An 18623-nucleotide genomic window follows, 5' to 3' on the forward strand; every position below is an offset into this window, starting at 1 on the left:
TTTCTTGCCAGTTTAATTCACACTATAAATTTTTAGTTAAGAGAAAAGTCTGAGAATAATTATCAAAACTTTAAAATTGAGTTTTAATTTTCTAAATTTTATTTTTCATTTTCAAATATCTGTATGTATTTTATAATATATGGAATTAATATGGCCAATAACATTGTTATTATATACTCCAGGCTTAAGGCAAAACTTATTGCAATATTTGCTTGACAAAAGATTTTTTGCATATCATTAACACTGTTTGTAGTAGAGATACTAAAACTAAATGTTACTTAATTTTATGAGATACTTGAAGACAAGTTCTTAAACATAAAATAAATTAAGGTTTTATTTTTACTTTACAATATGTAGAGAGTGCGTTGAAAAAAATTGTGCTCTGTGCTTACTTTTATATGTCAATATTTAAGATGCAAACGTCACGGTACTCAGTTAAGATATTAAAACTAAACATTAAAATCATTGTAAAATTTAATAAATTTGTATGTATACATAATATTTGCCTTTACATAATTTATATATGTAAATATATTTTATAAAATTTGTTTAAATACATAACATGTTATATATGTATGTATATTGATATGGTATAATGTGTTCGTTGCACTTGAATTTATTATAGTATATTTAGAACAAGTGGCTTACCTTCATAAAAATTTAAAATGAAAACAAATAAAAAAAACTTTCGCGTAGTGTGCATACTCTTACGCGACTTTTAATAAAGTTTATATAAATTAACGCTTCGGTTTATACATATATACATATATGAAAATGCATGCAAGGTATATGTAGATGCATGCATTTTATGTATTGTGTTCATAACAAATAATATTAATGTTTAAGATATATACTTGGGAAAAAACTTATAATTCTACATACATAACAAATATGTATATGCGTATACACAATATGCGTTATATTATATTTCTTATATATATTCATAATAGCATATATTCATAATAGTATAGAATATGTTATATTGTATTTAATCGCAAGTATACAATTAAAACTTCTTGTATGAAAATATGAATTCAAAATCAAGTTCAAGTTTTAATAAAAATTAATTAAAATATTGAAAAGCTTTGTGAATGCAACAATATGTACTCATGTATAATCACCAACCAAATAATTTGTTTATTCCCTGCTAGTAAATATATCCAGCACAACATATAATTATGTGCATACATTAATACCTATCGAAATGTATATTTAAGGTCTATTTTGTATAAATCGTAAACAATTGATCTTTAATATAAGCATATAATCAATCATAAAACAAACTCATCGAATGTCAATTAAATAGGAAAACTCATAAAATGTCATGGTAGACCCCTACTAAACGTAAAATGTGTTAGATTTTCTTTGTTATCTTTTTCAATTTTACAAAATTATCAATTGTTACCAATATTGCTTACACTATTAAAATATTTAACAGGCAATATCGATCTGACTTTGCAACTAAATTCACATCAACTGTGTGTAGTGTAGAAAAGTGTTCTAACATTTTAATCATTAAAACCTCAAAATATTGTATACGAACCGTATTGTGCATATGTTTAGGGGCGAAAATTGCACATTTTTAGGGGAAACAATTACAGGCTTACAGACAACATTAATTGCTTGTATTTGGGAGTTATTGGTAAAAAAATGAAACATTTGTATGTGTATGAAATACTTTTTGTTTTTTAGTAGAAATAAATATGTATAGACTTCAGACTGACCCAAAATGAAACAAAACTATCTACACTAAACCTTACTATGTACATAGTATCGTATGTATTGTGCAAAATGTAAAATATGTGTACACAAATATACACAAATTAAAAAAATTTCAATGGTCTTCAAAATAATCGAAACGCATTGCGTATTTATGGACATACATATATCAATTTTTATTTTGTTAAGTTATTGTATGTGTATAATTCGAATATACATTTATACAAACAGAAAATATAAAATCCTATAAATTATATTAGAATATATGAATATGCACGTATTCGTACACAACAATGTAAAATATTCTCTTAATCTTTTATTTTAAATTTTATGAAAAAATCCCGCACCGCACGCACACACCACGTGATTCATACCGTATTATTTATTTTGTATATGAATGAATGAATGTTTTATCAGAAAACAGAAAAAGTAATTTTAAAAATTTTTCTTTCATTATTTTTTTTTAATTCTCACATTCTTTTTATTTCATCGAAAAAATAATATATCGACATAAATACGTACCTACCAACATATGTACATACAATATAAAAATCAAAATCAGTAATAAGTACTGATAAGTTGTGGAACCGGCATTCTTATACTTACATTTCACATAATTTTTTTTATATTAATAGAAATAGACAAAATGTTAACATAATAATAAATGATCAGGCCAGTCTAGTCTCCTCTCCTTATTTTATTGAAATAGTAGAAAAAAAACCAACACAAAATAAAATCAAAGAACCTAAAAAAGATTCACTATTGTAGTGGATGAGCCATGTGTGTATTTAATTACGATAAATTGAAAAAAGAAAAATGAAAGGACTTTCTTTTGTTGCGTTTCAATTTTTAATAAGTGTACGATAAGGAATGAGGTTGACTACAAATATGCGATATTACTTTATGTATGTGCGCGCATAATCTTTTATAAGTATGTACATACATACACGTGTAATATAACAGTATATAATTGTCATATTTGCATTAAATATTATTAAATTAAATTTTTATAACAATACGCAACACTATATATTATGTACTTAAGTATATATAAAGTCATTCTGTACATGTAGTGAACATGTACACTCCCTACTATATGTTGCATACGATTTTTTAAAACCTTTATATTCAATTTCTCGGTCAAATATGAATTATTAGATTAATATACATTATATAGTTATGTGTTTTAATACCTAAAATGTGTTTTTATACCTAAATATAAAAGTAAAAGTGAATTACATACGCATATATACATTGTACACGTATACGTTTTTGATATAATGTGTACCATAAGCATTTGTATAGAAATTTTAAATAATTTAAATTCAATATTAGAAGCGATAAAGAATAAAAAGTATAGTGGCATATATGTTTTTCAAAATTTTGAAGACTATTACTCATTTACCGACTACAAACAACTGTACAGAATAGGAAATTAAAATTTTAAAAGATGATAGGCAATTAAAGCTTTTCCGAATTTAATTGAATATGCATACATATAAATATAAGCATATTTGTTATAATATTGATATGAATTTTAATATTAGAAATTTTATTAAGCAACTTAATCATTATTAAGCGAAATAACCCAAAAAATATATGTTTGTATTTAGACACCATATATTTTGTGTATGTATACATACATTGTAGGTATACATTATAATAAATATTTAAAAACCAAACTTTGCATTATCACCGTCAATTTATAAACATTTCGTACAATAGCACAGTTATAGAATCACAAATTTTTATATTTCATCAGTATCACGTTATAATAGCGACGACGATTATAACTAATAAAATTGTTGCATTTTCTTAATTATGCATTTATGTTGTATTGTATAAATAATAAAATAATTAGAATCTAGCGTTTTAATTAAAGTGAAATGCATTTATCATTTTTACACTAGATACTTACTTACAATATTTTCAACATAAATGTGGTAGTAAATAAAATAATTTTGCATTTTTCTCTTTATGCACACAAGAATAAGCTAATTTAAATTTCAAAAAAAAAAAAAAAATGTTACGTAAAATATTTTTATTTCTCTTTTATTTTTCTTAAAAGTTCTGTTATTTTCGATTCGAATATTCGAATGAATTTATCTTATTTAAAACAATTTATCGTTTTGAACTATATACTCGTATTATAATACAAACAAAATTTTGTTTTGAGTTTGTATGATCAAACACAATGTTTTGTATGAATGTGATGTTAAACCAAAAATCTGTAAATAAAATTTGAAAGAAATCTGTAAATAAATTTTGTAGAAAAATACGATATTAATCCTTAATTATTTCGATATAAGCGAATTATTTTTTTTTTGTTTTCCAATTATTACAAATTATAAAAATAATATTTTCATGCATACATGTTGTTTACAGATTAGGAAGATATTGTGTATTATGTTGCCATTATATGAATGTGTTCGTATAAATGTTAAATACATAGAGAAATTTATGTACATATTATATTTATATATATATACCTCATGTAGAAGTGTGTACATTTGAATACATGCATACATATTTTGATTATACATTGGACAATATGGGTGAGTGAGTATAAATGTGTTTTATTCTAGGTTGTTTTTAAAAATTTATAGTTCTGGAATCAAATGTTAAAATGGTACTTACTAACCAATTGTGGTAAAGGGCTTTGATAATTTTTGGGCTTAGACAAATTTTTTCAAATTTGCTCTTGTTCTTAAAAATATAATATTTTAATTTTTTGTTATTAATTTACAATATGCATCTAATATTTTAATGTGTTTTACAAAGTCCAATGTCGTTCTTTATATCTTTATAAATTTGTTGCTACAGGCAATAATTTTCATGGCTAAAATCGTAATGCCCAAAACAGGGAACTTTCGAAAACATTTACACTTTCTGTATGGGAAGTACCTGCAAATTATCACAAAGCATGATTAAAGGAATTTGCAATACTTCAAAATGCTTTCTTCATACAACTTTAAAAATATTTTTGCAATATATTACATATTCGTTTCATATCAGTCTCGGGAAATTTCAGAAATTTCCGCAGTCAACCTTATTGAAGAAAGGAAAATTGCTGAATGTCATTTTTAATGTCATTCTTCCATTTCGAATAAATATAACAAAGCGTTGAATACACCTTCGGAATTGATTAAAATCGAGTTTTCCAAATGCTTTTATTAAATTAAAACATGATTTCAAAATAATCTTAAATTCAGTGTCTAATATTTCAAATATAATTAAATAATTCAATTTTTCATTTGCACCATTCGTTAAATTATAGAAAAATCCTGCATTTGGATATAGTGTATATTAGTTCACGCCCTTCACCTATTAGAAGTAGACTCACATTACACATATTATTATGTATTGATTTAAAAATTTTCTTTGAAAAATAGTGTAGTTTATTGTAGAAGTATCTATTTTAATCGTCCATTAAGGTAATTAGAACTTGAAAGCACTTTTACTTTTATTTTGGTATTTTTGGTTCTACCTCCTGTACTAAAAAAATGTATTGACTATACAGACGTGTTTTTTGTCTGACAACATTTTTTCATTTGTATTATTTTTAATTTTTATCATTATATTTTCGGGTTTTCGCATATTCTACAGTTGCTTTTTTGTTTTTCTTGTTCTGTTTTCGCCTGTTACGTTTTGAAACGATGAGATGACAATCACACCATACAAAAAAATTTGTTTGAAGGCACAATATTTTCTTTGATCGTGTGTTGGAATTGTTGATCGTGAATTCAAAGATTTTTTTTAGTGCATCATCGTCAGTGTTAACCATTCGTACTAGTACTTTCAAGTCATCCGGCTTTCTGCTCTGTTTTTTTTTTTTTGTGTATTTAAATTTAAAAAAAATTTTAATTTAAATTTTTTTTTAATTCTTTTATGTGGTTGATTTATTATAAATGTAATATTGTCTTTTAAATTTATATCTATATATATATATATATATATATATATATATATATGTACAATTATAATTTAAACAATTGTTCAAATTTTTCAAAATACATACATACATGCATATTTTTGAATATTGTTATTTTTTTAATCTTTATCTAAATAAAATTAATAAATTTTAGCTATTTTAATTATAATTAATAAATTAAAAGTTCATTTATATAGAAAATTGTTTGTGAGAGCGTTATAAATTTAAAAGCAAAATAACGAAAAGTTCGGCAAATAAATAAAAAATATAAATTTGACTTTTATTAATTATGTGTAAACTTAACTAATTGCTTCTAAAAATAAAAAATATAGAGAAAAACGTAATTTAAAATACCAAAAAATTTTTTTGCAAATTTTCTCAAGAAAAAAAAATAAAACGGAAAACTTGAAGGAAGAAAGAATTATTTTTTTTCTGGTACGTATTACTAAACATATGTTTCAGATGTGACGCACTGTAGTTTTGGAATATTTTTGTAGCCAAAAAGATTAAACGTAGTAATTAGTTAATATTTTTAAACACCCATACATTTGTATTCATATTAGATATGAGGATATAAGAAGAAATTGTCATTCTTATAATATGTTACTTATCGAATTCGTTTCTGTCACCGACTACATACAAAATTGTACTATTAATTGTAGTATTAAAAAAAATTTGAGAAATTTAGAAAAAAGATTACAATAATTGTTAAAATTACTTACATACCATTAAATCGAATGTAAAAGGTACTTAAAAAATTGTAGATTTGTGCCTTTTCAAAATGTATTCCGTTTCTACATACATACATGAACGTGGGCCGAACACTAATTAATTTGTGTGGGATCTGAAATCTATTTCCAAGCGCATTTCTTTTACTTTTTTTTGTCTTTAATTTAAAAAAGAAAATTAATAAGCATATAAAAAGATAGAAAAAAATTCAATTTTTTTTTTTGTCATGTTTCCAACCTTTCAACTAAATCTGTAACTTTCTTACAAAACAGAATCAGTTCGTAATATGTATAATGTATGTATGTATATATAGGTACGTATACAATATGGACACTCATGTTTTTATGGCATGTTTGCATTATAAACCGTATAGTTGGAAAAAAAGACACATTTATTTATTTACACTTAGAAAAATTAGTAAATACTTAATTGCAGAATTAATTCGAATTTTTTTTTTAATTTTTTTGAATTCTTATAACACAATAAAAAATTTCTGACCAATTGTAAGTAGTCTTGAAATAACAATCAAATATTTTATGTTTGAATATTCTTCTTAAAATTTCTCGGAAAACGAGTTCCTTAGTCACACCTTGCCAAAAGGGTCCGTGTTAGCAAAATTTTTGAATAAAATTTAAACTATTTGCTATTGAAGTATTTATTGCTTTATGCAGCATCACACAAGTTTTGACATTATTCTGCCACTATATACTTTTTGGTTAAAATTAAATTCAGGTACAAACATTCCTTTTAAATTTATTAAAAGGAATGTTGAAGTTTAAATTTTATTAAAATATGAAAACGCTTAAGAAATTTTTCTGTGTGTATTAAATAATATTTCGCCTTTTTTTTATTAATAAATTCCTCTAATATGCGTAGGACATGTACCATATTTTTTTTCTTCATGTATTTTATTTTTACATTCATGAAAGTTAATAGACTCAACAATTCAATCTCTTATATAGTTCAACTTACAAACTTCTTAGTAGGAAATCGTTCAATTCAATTTATAAATTTCGTTTGCAGCATTATCACCTTTCATTTATTGTTTCTTTTTTCCTTTTTCTATAAATTTGTTATTGTTTTTATGGTGAGATCTATGTATATACATACTGTTTATAACCGGTAATCTTACCGGTGCATTCATAAGCCTTAGTAATGGTACAAAACAAAAAATGCAAGTTTTTTACTATATTACATACATACGAACAATACTTCAACTTAGGTAATATAGAAAAATAAATTTTTATTGTAAGAAAAAAGTGTTAAATTTCATCAAGAGTTTGGAGTACATTAAAGGCTCTTATTGGAATTGAAAAAAACATGAATAAAAATAAGAAAACAAGAAGAAAATTTCAAAAATTTTTATGCTTTAATGTCTAGTCTAGCCGCTATTTAGCTATTATACACATATATACCATACATATGTATAATGTATGTATGTATGAAAATTTATTTTATGTTCGGAATATGCTTATGAAAAGGTGGGAGAAGAAAATTTATTATAAATTTTTTTTTAAAATTTAATTCATAAAATATTTCGATCTTAATTTTAAAAAATGAGTTATACATAGAGAAAATGTAAAAATATTAAATAGAAAAATGTGTTTTTTGTAGCACGATTTTTTCATCTTTTTTATCAATTTATTTCGAAATTTTTTTAAGCATATCCTTGAAGATTTATGCAGTTTAAATAATATTTCTTGTATATATTAACTCTATAATGTGTATTATTTAGTTAAATATTATTTGTATAATTGTTCGGAAAAGAGAGAAGTCATTTATTTCACATTCACTAACATGCTATTGTTTATCATATTAGCATATACTAACATTTCTTGTATTGTTAAAGATCGTATATAATCAAATAGTCACAAGAATCAAGGAGAAATAGAACTTGGCTAGCATAGAAAGAATCCACTTGAATTTTTTCAAAACATTATTGGATCAAGTCCGCTAACCAGTAAAATAGATGATCTAAATTTGCGTTTAAATTATGCTTTTTCCAAAGTTAGTAAAATAATTTTATAATTTGTTTTGAAAGGTTACGATATCTTTAATAATAAATTAGAGTATCAAGTTTAAAACTATCTTGTTGTCGCATTAACTTGACACATATATTTTTTGAAACATTTTTTGTGAAAATATGTATGTGTATATTAAATTTTATACGTATTCGTGTAATTAAAATTACTATTAACTTTTTTTTAAATTTTAAAATCTTTGCGGATAAGTAGGTACTTGATTATTTCACATGTCACTTCTATGAATTATTAAAAATGCCGCTTTTTTTTAAATTTTCAATTCTACAGTTTGATAATAATAATAAAGTGTAGAACATACTTAGGAATCTTAATATTTATTTTCCAAAATCGTAATGTATAATTATAACATTAGAATTTTTGAACGAAATAGTCATTCTATATTATTTCAACTCAATTAATTCAGTAATGAAGTTTAATTATTAATATACACAGATATTATACAGTATATCATGGTACATAGGAACATATACCATTTATGTATTTACTGATAAAATCTTCGTTAACTAAATTTCTTAAGCTTACCATCCGATAAGTTCAAACATTTATCATTTATTTTCCCAATTGTTTCATCTCTCATAATCCAACAAGTTATTTCTATGCTGCAAAACCATCATCAAACTATTTATTATTACGCCAAGAAAATAATTTTTTACAATGTGTATTATACGAATACGAGTAAAATCAATTATCAACGTCAATTTTCTAGTTTTCTCTACATGAAAATAATAAAATCACAGCATATATTAAATAATGCTTTCATTTATGATCTCGATCTAATTACGTATTTGAAAACAAGCAATTGGTTAAGAACTCATACGTCTAGATACGTTTATGTACAATAAGTTTATATTAATATTTTCTTAATGTACATGTAATGTATGTAATTCACGTACGTATTAAGGTAATTTTTTTTATGTGCAATGTTTTAAAGTACCTTTAAAATAAAAAAATGAAAATATCATAATTCAACATTCATACAATTTTCATTTTATTGTTTCTATTTTTTAATGTGCCTCACAAGTACAACTTATATGTACATATACATCTTTTCATATAAAAACTGAAAATATGAAGATAAAAAATAAAGTGAAAAGCTTAAATAAAATAAATAAAGACAAATGCACTTGTACAAGGCGACTTAATAAAATGTACATACATAAATATTCTTGTATAGGTATTTATATATTATAAATATATATCGGATTCTTATAATACACAAAAATTTACAATATATTTACATAAGAATAAATTTGATGTACGCCACAATATAAGTATGTTGTACGCAATAATGTGCGCTTATTCGTATATGAGAGATGCGGTCAATGGACGTCCCCGAATTCAGTATATATTTAGGTATTCAAATACTTATATGCGTTATACGAGTATGCAAATATCCAAAATGTGTACAACAATATCTAGCTAGAGTATATTTTTCTATATTTACAATTTAAATATGTAGGTACATTTAAACATGAATATTTTAAAGAATATTTATAAAAAATCGCTCGTACGAAAATATTAATTCTATCACAATTTTATTCATATTACATATACGTTTATTTGAGTATGTAAATATATGAATTTTATATAAGTAAATTGTATAATAAAATTAAATTAAATTTAATATTTATAAACTTGAAGAAAATCCATTACATATTTATAAAATTTTTATATATAAATCTTCGCGACTATTTAATTTTACATTATAAAATTTTTTAAATTTATCATGAAATTTTAAAATATTTTTTTTATATAAGAGTAGATTTACGTAAAATAAATATGTAAACGTGTATATAAACGTATATAGGTATTTAAGTATGTTATTTATTAAAAGAAAAAAAAATTTCCTTGTCTTATATTTTTATTGTTTTATGAATTCATAAATAAGTAGGTAAATTGGATATTGCAGGCCATGGCGTACATATTTAATTTTCTGTTGCTTAATTTCAAATATACAATATATATAGCACTAGCTACTGAATTTTTCTCTTTTGGAATTTTCAACGAGCTTGTTTTCTGCTGCTGTTTGCATTGTCTTGTCCTAGCCATTTAATATTTTTAAATTGAACTTACGAATTAATATTTCTACTTTAAAAGTAGAATTTTGAGTTGTGTGTGTGTGTCTCTTGGAAAAAATTACAATAAATTTAGTAGTTGCCCAAGTCAGAAATTTAATTGAAATATGTAAACAAATATCAAGCACATAAAAAATTTGGATATTTTTAAAAATAAAATTGTTTAAGAATGTTTGGTTTCTCTAATATGGTTTATTTTAAAAGCTACCTAAATCGATTTGAAATTTTAAAATACTTTTATTTGCAAAGCAATGGCCTATAGTTGGAATTGAAACTTATGTTGTCGGATAGGCAAATAAATATTCTATTTGGTTAAAACCAAATTTTTGGTTATCTAAAACCCAAACGGAGCAATATTTCATTTTGAATATCATTTTGGATTGCTCATAAACCTTTCCAAAGATATTTTATATCATTTGCTCGAAAAAAGCCAATTAAACTAGTTTGACATAATCATATAATTTTGGAAATGAACAGAAATATATTGTAGTGTGTACATACACAATGCTAGCAAAAATTTTAAGTATACGTGATCAGCGTCATGAAATTGCAAGTTTCTTACTGTCCAAATATTGCTAAAATTTTTAATTATAATTTCCAAAAAAAATTTGAAATTTATTTATTTTTATCAGATTAGATAACAATCGTAGCAGCAAACTGCACCCCATTTTTCACGAATACTCGTAATGAATTAAAATTTAAAATTTATTATTATGTGTACTTGATATGTTCAATTTCTTAATGGATAATTTGATAAAATTTAATCGAAAAATCTAATCATCTTTTTCATAAAAATGCAATTTCCCGAAATTTCGTTTTTTTATTGAAGTTGTTAAAGTAAAAGTGTTGTGATCATTGAAAATATTAGAATGATAACGAAGGGACATTTTAAATAGCTTAATATTAACGAAAATAAAAGTTTTTTATTTTGAAAATCGATTGTGAGTTTTTAAAAGCCAAGTTTTTTACAATATGCTTATATTGCATATGGTGGCATATAATAAACATAAAAGTTCATGGCTATTCAATTCAAGTACAACCTATTTGTATTTTTAATGCTTGGCACTCAAAAAAAATTGAATTGTATACTTCAGCTCTCTCACACAACACCCAATACCCAATCAACACTTCAAAATATTTTTAAATGCATTTTAAAGATAACTAGTACTTGAATATCATTAAGAATTTAATTTTTGCTTTTTACAAATAACATAATAAATAATTAGATTTAATTAATACGACATTAGAATAACTTAACAAAGAAATAAAAACAGCTTAAATAAGAAATAATCAATTTTCAATTGATTATTTTACATTAAACTTATGTCTGTATCCTGGTTAACGTTCACTCTTAAAAATGGAAAAAACACTAAAGTAACAATGATAATTCCCTTTTTATTTTTTTGTAATTGTGTTGTGTAGAGACGTTTTAGGTCGAAAGTCTTTTAATACTATGATCTTTTCAAGTTTAAACACCTTTTCTTGTTATTAATCTGGTAACCATGAACTTTACAACTTGGAACAAAATTCAATGAACTTCTAATCGAAATAAATGACAAAGTATAAAATTTTAATTTTACAAAATTTCTTCCAAAATTCTTTTGATAATATTTGACCTTAAAGATTCCACATTCGCAATACCATTTTTGGCCATTGTTATTAATTTTATTTTTCTATATTAGAAATTAATTTGAACTTTTTCTGTCTGCAAAATCAGTATTTTTTTAATATAAATTTTCTTTTTAATTATTAAAGATAAGCTATAATGTAATTTAATAATTAATTTAATAAAAAAATTTTTTTTTTTTTTGTAGTGTAATCTGTAACGGAAAAGTTGTATACATATAACCTGAGGCCTCCCATCAGGTTCAACACCAATAACAATGATATTTGTGTTATTTAACAAAATTCATGTTTGGTATGAAAAACCGTTAACAATATTCTATTGCAAAGGATTTTTTTTATTGATGAAAGCTCATTGGATTAGAAATTTTACTATTAACAATTTCTGTTCTTCAAAATCATCACTATATTCTTAAAAATATTGTCTAAGTACGTAAACACGACTTTTTGGGACTGACTATCTATATTCTTTTAAAAACCTATCTCAAACAAATAAAATTTCCCCAGCAGCAAAACAACTAGACAATAAATTTAGTAATAGGAAAGCATAAAAACATGAGAGGGCGCATATAAATATTGTACTATTTTCTAATGACTTTGCTTCCTTGAAATTTATTATGTGTCACCATAAACTCATCTTCTCATTTTAATTTCATTAATAGAATTGCGGTAATTAAACTCGGTTTAATCTATTTTTCACACATAATATTTTAAACAATAAAGACCGCTAGAAAAGCTTAAAATTTTAAACTTGGAAAAAAAAAAACATTTTTTTTGTTGTCAACAAGAAAACTTTCAACAAAAAACGGAAAAAAAAATTTATCAAAGGCGCCCAAAATTACCATAAGTGCTAGACTAAACTTTTTTTTTCGTGAATTCCTTCGTACAATTAACAAAAATAAGAAGAAAATAAAAAAAAAGCTAAAATCAAAATTTAAAATTCATAAAATATTTTATTAAATGAAACCAGGGTGTTGTTTCTTTAAATTTTTCACCATTTAACATGCTTAATATTCAATTTTTAATTGATTTCTTTATAATTTTTACCCGTAACAGTTCATATTTAGATGGAATGAGCATCATTAGTCGACTCTAGAGATTGCCCGTTTCTATGTATATGTCCCTTGTCTATCTATATATAGAGCTTACCGTACAATTCATAAAATATTTGAAATATTACCGAATACTTAAACTATAATAAGAAGATGGGAGAAAGTATTATTTTTTCAATATTCAAAGAGATATTTGTATTTATTTATGTAATTTGGCCATTTGAAGAAGCTTAAGTGAAGAAGTTTTCTAAACACAAGTTCGAGATTTCTGAACAAAATAATTTTGAAAAAATCTTAAGTTTAGAACTCTGCTTCAAGTATAACTACTCGTATTTTTAATAATTTTCTTTTATTGCAAAGGAAAAACAAAGCACTGACGAAAAATTTTAAATATGTGCGTCATTTGAATTTTATGTAGCACTTTCTAAATGTTTTTATTTTCAAAACATGAAAAAATATAAAAAAAAAATAAATAGACAAAAATGTTAAATTAAAATTTTCATGAATTATTTTTAAATGTTTTATTTTTTCTTTATACAATTGAAAAGAAACATCTTAGAAATAATATTTAAACTAAATTTTTAAACAAATTACCATACTACATTTAAAGCAATTATTCAATGATTCAAAGTCAAAAATGAATTTATTTTTATATTATGAGTTAGATTTTTCTTTTGAATTGGAATATTAGCTAGTCGAGGCACTTATTTTTAAAATAGATTTCTACAATAATTATTAAAGTATATTTTGAGTCTTCAAAAGTAATAAATATTTCAAAAATTTATACGGATGAAGTTATTCATCAATGTTGGATTTAATTTTCAAAATTTCTTCAAGTGTCTTTCTATTATTACATAATAAAATTACTGCTTATATAACATAACTTTAGAAATTCAGGGAAATAACTTATATTTAATACTTATATTTAATAATATTTAATAATATATTTAAACTAATTTTGTCTCATATTTGCAAACAACATTTATATTTTTATATAAAAACTTTATCTATGTATTTGTGTATGTTCACCTGCGTAAATATAAATTATTCTTTTTATATTTTTGAATCTCTTTTTAGGCATTATTGAAATCATAGGAAACCGAATATATACTTTAAATATAAAAAAATAAATCTCTACGATCGCGATCTACGATTAATCGAACCCCCTGCGTTCAAGTTGAAACTCTCAAACCTAATAAAATAATTTTAGTCACGTATGTCACAATTTTTGTTTTTTTTTTCTTTATAATTACTACAATATTTGATGACATGATTTTTAATTACTGTGTCAACTCTTTTTTTAATGCATATAAATATTTATTTATTTATTTTTTTAAAAATATTTTTACGTTTAAATAAAAATTAAAACATCAAAATAAACTTTTAATACTTTTTCAACATTTTCTCGTCTCCAAAATTCAACTCGAAAATTATATTTAATAGTCAAATTTAACTATATATGTACATTAAATATTAGCAATTGAATATACTTAAATAATAATAGCAATATTAAAATATACTGAGAAAAAATATTAATTTTTACGTAATTTAATCATTGTAAGTTTAGTTTCTATGCATATTCCAATTATGATAAATAATTTAGAACGGCTTCGAAAACTAAAATTGCAAAATGACTAAGCAACTAAAATCCAAAATAAGCTAATTTTTTAACAAATAACCAAAATAAAAAAAAAAAATTAAAAAAATTCAAAATAGAAAAAAGAATGATTTTTTTTATTTTATTTTATTTTCTAAATTTCTATATTATTTTTAGATTAAATTAACCTTGACTTTGATGGTGGTTGGCGAAGTTTATTGATTAATAAAAAAAAACAAAAAAACGTGAAAAACAAATAATATAAGAATATCATATTTTTATTTAGTCAGTAAATAGATAAGCAAAAAAATTCGCTTTCTTCGGTAAATTGCGCAAAATATTTAATAAATTCTCAAAAAGTACAAATAAATAAAAAATAAATAAAAAAACATAATAATGTACTTATGTCTATTTTCAAAATTTAATTCACATATTGTGCTGTTGTATGTGTACATACAGTGTATGTATTTAATATACATATATGTATAAGATAAGTACATAATGCCTATTCTTTATCTATTTATTTGAATATTTATTGAAAATGTCGTTCACCTCAAATGGGTGTTTTCTAATTTTGTTTTTTCAAAAACCCATCTGATGATGTTTTTTTATAGTTGACTTGAACAACCGAAACGTAAAAAAAATATTTTTCTCTTTTTAATTTATTATTTTTTTTTTTTTCAAATTTTATTAGACATTTATTCGTTTATTAACTGATTAAAATCTTAATTAAGATTTTTTTTCATTTTCAAATTCTAATATACATACGAATATAAAATAAAATATACTTAATATAAAAATTCTAAAATAATTATAATTGATGTACTAATTTTTATTCAAAGTAGAAATTTTTAAAATATTATTTCAAAACTTTTTGAAGTTTCGACTTGGTTTTATAATTAAATATTTATTTGACATGCAAATAAATAATTCAAAGTCTTATATCCCATGGTTGACGTGGGCATTCATAATAAATGTAAAATTGCACCTGCCAATATATATTAATATCGAATTATGTTACTCAAAAAAATTATGTCAAATACATAGTTGAAGAGAATCAAGCTTTTTGAATTTTGTAAATCAGCGATTCTAAAATTTGAAGTTTCTCTAACTCAGATATTTAATGTAAATTAGTATAGAAAGAGGTCTCAAAATTTATCTGTACTAATATGTAAATTTTTATATTTAACATTTTTAATTAGTTAGTTCTATTCCGTTTATAGGAATAGAAATATTCTCTCCCACAATATTAATTATGTAGGCATACTAACATAATTTATTATAAGATTTAAGAACTGATTTTTTACGCACGTCAAAACACAAAGAATTTTTAAAGAAAAAAAATTAATGAAAACAATATTTTTACATATTTCTTTTACGAATTAGTCACGTTTTCTTAATTTTTTACATTTTATTAAAAATATTTAACCTTTATACTTATTATTACTTGTTATTTAAATAGATACGTAATAAATAGCCACAGGTAATCATTTATCGTATTTAACTGATATCCCAAACTTTAAATTCTTTAAATAATTTTTCAGCTCAATTAAGGAATACAATATGTATGTAATATCAAAACCAAAATATTTCTACAACATTTACTGCATAATAGGTATAGACATGAAAATGGGTTAAAATTAGGGGAAAAATTCCATTAAAATTCTTTATCCTCATAAAAAAATTAAATGAAAATGTTAAAAAGTGAATTAAAATTTTACACCGGAAGGACACGTTGTATTATTTTAAAAGAACAATGCATATAAATACAAAAAAAATTAATTATTGTGTAACGAAATGATTAACAAGATTTATAGCGATTTTTAAATACCATACATACATGATTACTTCTTTTCATCTGCTCCGTTTTTTATTTATGTACATGTTTTATTTATAAGAGGGGTCAAAATTACACGCTTCATTACTGCAGAAATTAATAACTTTATAGAAAAGTACAAAATGTTGGTTATATCAAGCAATACCTACCATTTTATTTACAACAATTATTTCATTGACATTTTATTGAGACATTATACTTATCGAAATTTTATGCATATTTGATTAATCAATTTTACTATAATGTTTACTTTCTAACAAAGAACAAGGAAAATATTTTATGTTACTTTAAATAAAGATTTACCATAATATTCGTAAAATACCGGCATATACCAATAAAATTCCTTTAACTGTAGTTAGAAATTGAACTCTAAATACGTTTTATTTTAACTAATTTAAATTTGTCATTTTAGGGTACGTCAAACTTGCTGAAAAAGTTGTATGAAGCTCATAAATACATCCTACACGAGCGTATGCGTATACATAATTCATGCAACATGACTTATACAAATGCATCGTAGTCATTATGATTATTAAAATATTTTAAGAGTCATTATTAAAAAAATAATTTAAAAACTTTATTTAAATCTAGAAAAACAACTCATGTGTGTTAAAGAACGTTTCAAAAAATGGACTTGTAATGCAGCTTTTTTTTTTCTCATTGTGATTTTATTTTTCCTTTTAACCTCTTGAAAAGTCAAAAAAATATTTTTAAACTATACACAATATACATTAGAGATTTATTATATTTGAAAGTATTGACTATTAATTAATGTAGGAATTTTTTAAAAATGTTATCTATGTTCGATCATTTAGAAAAAAAAAACCGAAACACAATCGAAATAGTTAAAAAAAAATAGCTCTTAAAATTCTAAATATTTTCTTAGTAAAAACAAGATTTAATTTTTTTTTCCAATTTTAATTTTTTTAAATAAAACATAAAATATGCATCAATATAGTTCCGCCTATTTAAAACATATAATTTTATGCTTGAATTGCATTGACTTTTTTTTGTGTTGAACTCTTTTCTACCTTTTCTTTTTTCGATTATTGTCTCCTCTCTTTGGTAACCCATAAATCGATACGGTAGTGGTATATAATAGGCAATATGTGAAAAAATAAGCAGAAAAATAAATTTCTTTTAATTATTGAATCGACACTTAACTTACTTTTATAACCATTTCGATTCTTTATAGTTGCAGTAGTGGTTATGTCGTCGTTGTTGTCTCAAAAAATTACTGGTTTATCAACTTTAAATAAAAAAATTATACACATACATTTTATAAGAGGGGCTTCCAGCGCTTTAAAGCAATTTACATTGAACATAAAATAAATAAAAAAAATTGTATATGAAAAACCAAAAAAAAAAAAAAAAAAAAAAACAAATAAAAACAAGTTGGCCAAACCGTGTACCCATTGCACCAAATCATGCATTTAAAACGTGTCTGTTTTTTTTTCTGTATGCACCACAATGGTTTTTTTTAGGTATATTCGTACTTATAATATTACATATTATGTTAAATATGTACACATACGTGTGTGTAGTAATATTGAATTAAATTTGCATATTATTGTCTTTTTTATTTAAATGCTTTATTTTTTTATTTCTTATATCTTAGTTTTTTTTTGTAAATCTTCAACACTAATAATTTTTACTCCTTTACTTACTTGTGAATTTGATGTTTAAAGCGAGAAAAAAACAACAACAAAAAAAGAATTACTTACATACATACTCATGTTAATTTTAATTTGTACTTAATGGTGTTTAACAAATATTTTATTTAAATTTCAATTAAACAAAAAAAACATAAGATTGAAATAAATTACAAACAAAAATTCATTGAGAGCAAGGAAATGCTTTTCTTCGTTTTCTTGTAATTCTTGTGTATTTTTTTTTGTAAATGCGGAAAGGAAAAAATATTTTTTAATTTTAAAATATTCGAGTGTCAACAGAGAAGAGATTAATTTGAAAAGTGACAGCTATGAAATACAAATTGAATAAAAATATGAAATACTTTC

The 18623-nt window shown here is 23.1% G+C and overlaps 1 protein-coding gene across 6 annotated transcripts in view; it reads left to right on the forward strand.

Moving 5' to 3' along the window:
• The window catches only part of LOC129613812 (glycogen-binding subunit 76A), a 73278-nt gene that overhangs the window by 13065 nt on the left and 41590 nt on the right, over window positions 1–18623 (forward strand). The window contains exons 1-2 of one of the 6 annotated variants that reach the window (XM_055528082.1): window positions 5536–5629; window positions 5848–6085. The exons of 2 other annotated variants lie outside the window; for them this stretch is intronic. The gene's annotated coding sequence lies outside the window, so the exon portion shown is untranslated. Of the gene's footprint in view, window positions 1–5503; window positions 6086–12530; window positions 12549–18623 lie in introns of those variants that run through there. 3 more of the 6 variants (XM_055528090.1, XM_055528081.1, XM_055528087.1) reach the window with 3 other exon arrangements.

This window comes from Condylostylus longicornis, unplaced genomic scaffold, assembly GCF_029603195.1.
Source record: "Condylostylus longicornis isolate FDR11 unplaced genomic scaffold, ASM2960319v2 ptg000092l, whole genome shotgun sequence".
Classification (NCBI taxonomy): Eukaryota; Metazoa; Arthropoda; class Insecta; order Diptera; family Dolichopodidae; genus Condylostylus; species Condylostylus longicornis.